Raw genomic sequence first — 3,865 nt, 5'->3', positions numbered from 1 at the left:
CTAGCCGCCGGAAGTAACACCCATAATCGTTTTCCCAGTAAGCCCCGCAGGAATAAGGTCAATAGCAGCGATGACAGAGCGATGGTGTGTGCTGAGCTCTGAAATTTTTCAGGAAAGTCTGAAAATGAATGGCTGAGAGCCTGTCTTTACCCGGTCACATGATTTCGCTCTGAAGCACCTTGGCAGAAAACCGTCAGCCTTAGAGAAATTTTGAAAACATTTTATGGGAGCAGGCATGCGTATCAATGTCATGACCGACTTTCATACCGATAGAGCAATTTTTGTAGGCGTGACGGAGATTTCAAAATTATTTTGGGGTCAAAAATACACTCCATCTGTCACTCTAACAGAGCTGCAGTTGGTGTCAGTTACACTCTGCATTTCGGCAGCTGGAAATTTCGCTCGTTTTTCGCTTTTTACATCGCCATTGTAACTCCGATTCCCAATAAAAATAATAGATCCAAGCTCGTTTTGATGACATTTTTGTGGGTGGGCACGCAGCGGTAGGAGCCGCATTAACGGTAATGGAAGAATATTAAATAATCTATAAAGAGACATTCTATTAGGTGTAGAACAGTAAGTTCTACACCTAATAGAAGGCAGTCGCAAGGCAGTTACTGCCCTTCCTTATGTAATGCTATGGCAGGACCCAATAAAGTGACAGAAACTTAACGCAGTTTCTTCCTCAGTGAGATTCTGACACTGGGAGGAGGTTACTGGTTTCTCAGTCAGAAGCTGGTTGCAAACCTGAGGCCAGCAGGTGTCAGTCAGTCATGGTAGATCTGAAATTTGGTATGATGACTGAAATATGAGAAACTACAGACTGATAGGAGGAACCAAAGAGCCCGTAAAGGTAAAGGCAAATCTTCTGAAGTCAGGATATAATTAATTTAATTTCACATAATTATCACTGTAGAATTAGTTAAAACTTAATGAAATATATTTGTCCTATTTGATGTTTGTTGTGACGTATACTCACAAACGAACGAGGTGATTAGTCCAAGTTTGTCGTTTATTGAATGTTCAGGAACTACAGCGAGTGTAAAGAGCCACAGCAAAGGTAAACAAAGGTAAAACAACCCGAACAGACGATCAAATCAAAACCACTCCTACCTTTGTACTTTCTGTCTCTTTGTAGTTTAAGCACACCTGTTGCCGTGGCAACCGCCTGCGCCCGCAAGCCGAGCAGAGATTACATTAAAAACACAACATTCAGTCGTTACAATATCAGGTTTCCAGGCTTGATATTTATTCCTCGATTATTAATAAGCCTCTCATGAACACAGCGGTGGTTGAGTAGCTAATTTAAACTCCTGCTCTGCTCGTCAGTCGGTCTTTGAGTCGCCTTTTGTGTGTGTGTGTGTGTGTGTGTGTGTGTTAATGGAACCGAAATGCACTGAATTGCGCAACATCTTGTTGAAACAATAATTACTGAGATTATTAATTTTAACACGATTTTTTTTTATAGTTATTTCTTTTTTTAATGAAGCTACAAACGTTTAGGATCTTAGTGAATATTTTTGATAAGCCTGTCAGAAGAGGAAGTGCTGCTCTCAGCGTCCTGGCAGCGTTCAGTTTGTCACCTGCCGAGATCGACTCGATCGACGTATTGGGCCCCCTGTGGTGACACATTTGCATTTCCTGCGTTGTTTTAGAATAGTAGTCTGGCTGTAGTTTTAGCAATGGCAGCGAAGCAAGTGAACGAAGCTGTTCAGTTCGTGTTGGTCACACTTCCACATAAACAGGATGGCAGTTTACAGTGCAGAAGATTTTCTGTAAGCTTAAGTAGTGCATTACACAGCTAATGGCAAACATTAGCCATTAGCTAAACTTTAAAACCTTAAGACAGCCCACACCTCCAGGGAGTAATCGTTTTTCAACAACCAAGACCCCAGACCATCTGTACAAAGCAAAGTGTTGTGTTTGACTGAAATAGTGTAGTATGTCACAATCCTACACTATCAGTATTCTGACTTTGAGATCATGAACATACTGTAAACTGCTCAAATGACAAGCTGGTATGTTTTGTCAAAAATTATTATTTGTTATCATTTTGAGAAGGAGGAAGAATTAAGAATAACATTTCCTTCCAGAACCCTTTTGTCGTCCTGGGTACCATGTGTTTGTTTTTCTTTTTTTTTTTTTGAAATGAAGTCATGCAAGTCCACAAAGTCATGTGGGCTTTCTGGCTCATAGGTTTCATGTCCATAGACGTCCGTTTGTCTGCACCTGCATTAAACAGGTTGATTAACTCATTTTTCTCTGAAATATGTTGTCTGTGTGCTTCCAAAAAATTTTGTATTCTAGCATTTTGCTCTGGGTCACTTTAAGATATCTGCTTTTATTGAAGTAAATCTTTTAAATGTGGGCATTGCACTTCATCTGGGGTGAATCAAGCTACTTACTTTTTTAACTCAAGTGTTTGTTTTATATGCATCAAGTTACTGACGAGTTTTTATACCGATCACTGAACCTTCAAGTTCTCTTTCGTGTCATCCCAACACCAGGAAGAGAAACAGAAAGGCATGTATGTGGGTTTTTTTTGGCACTTATGTTTGTTTTTTTCTTCTTTTTTTATGTGAAGATTGAAGATAGACATGCATGGGAACACACATTCCTTTCTGGCAGAGCTAATACAGTTTAGTTGTATACATGAATAGTTTTTTTCTTTTAAAAAAAATGTTTTTCTCATAATCAAGATGCACATTCTGTTTCAGAGCTCAGATTGCTTCTCCCTCACTTTCCAGCCATCTAACTCTAATCTCCATTATCATTCACAATAATGACTTTTTCATTTACATTTTTAAAATGCTAACATTTAAAAACATACAAAACATTTTGGATGATAAATATTGTGTTTTTGAAATGGTTACTATGCTTCTGATGTTCCAGGTGAAGAAACAAACCAACTAAAACAAAACAAAAAAAAAAGCAAATGCTTCAGTTCTAGATGATGTATTAACATGGACCCATTTTGTCTGATACCTGATCATTCTACTTAGAATTTAAGCCAATAGTTTTATGGTAACTGCCCTAATAGTGTATTCTACTTTAAAAGTAAATAAAATTGTAGACATAACAGGTTGTATTTTTGTAATATTTTAAACATCATGCTCTTCTTTTTCATTTATTCTCATGTAGCAAGTCGGAAAGAAGCACCCAGGAGCTACAGCTGCTCTTTGATCCCAATTTCCTTAAAAAACAAATCAGTCTTACAGATGGTAGGTCACATTTTAATGCTACGTTGTTTTTTTTATTTCCTAATTTTAAATTGCACTTCACTAAATAAGACAAAAAGAGTGACAAAAGAGCAAAACTTGATAAATTGCATCTGCTTGTTCCGACAGATTATGGTGAAAAACCCATCACACCTGCTCTACCCGACTTTGAAACTCCCATTTTGTATGACTCAGAGGATGAAGACTACTTGGAGTAAAACATTCAATATGAATTAAACTTATTGTGTCATGCATATTTTGAACAAAATTACTTTCTTTTGTCGGTGAAGTCAGTTATTGCTCAGATTTGAAACAACTTAATTTACTTAATTCATTTAGTTACTTCCCAGAATTTGTAGAAATGAAGTCATTGTTTACAAAACAGACATTGTGTTTGTATAGATGATGCCTGTTTTATAAGCTGACATTGAATGACATTGAAAAAGAAATTGAATGAAACTTACTCCACAATCATTACATCTCTACACTGCAAAAACACACAATTTTACCAAGTGTTTTTGTCTAGTTTCAAGCATAAATGCCTTAGTACACTTAAATTAAGACACAATTGACTTACCTTATCAGGAAGATATAAAATCTTGTTTTAAGCAAATAATTCCTTAATATTGATGGAAAAAGTACTAGGT

General features: G+C 36.9%; 1 protein-coding gene across 1 annotated transcript in view; it reads right to left on the bottom strand.

Moving 5' to 3' along the window:
• The window catches only part of LOC106953116 (N-acetyllactosaminide alpha-1,3-galactosyltransferase-like), a 25,182-nt gene extending 24,027 nt beyond the window's left edge, over positions 1-1,155 (bottom strand). Inside the window, exon 1 of the mRNA XM_015041675.1 lies at positions 1,114-1,155. The gene's annotated coding sequence lies outside the window, so the exon portion shown is untranslated. The remainder of the gene's footprint in view (positions 1-1,113) is intronic.
• Between the last annotated feature and the right edge of the window lie 2,710 nt (positions 1,156-3,865).

This window comes from Poecilia latipinna, unplaced genomic scaffold (assembly GCF_001443285.1).
Source record: "Poecilia latipinna isolate Pla-1442-1.1 unplaced genomic scaffold, P_latipinna-1.0 Scaffold561, whole genome shotgun sequence".
Taxonomy (NCBI): Eukaryota; Metazoa; Chordata; class Actinopteri; order Cyprinodontiformes; family Poeciliidae; genus Poecilia; species Poecilia latipinna.
This window is presented reverse-complemented; position numbering and strand designations above follow the sequence as displayed.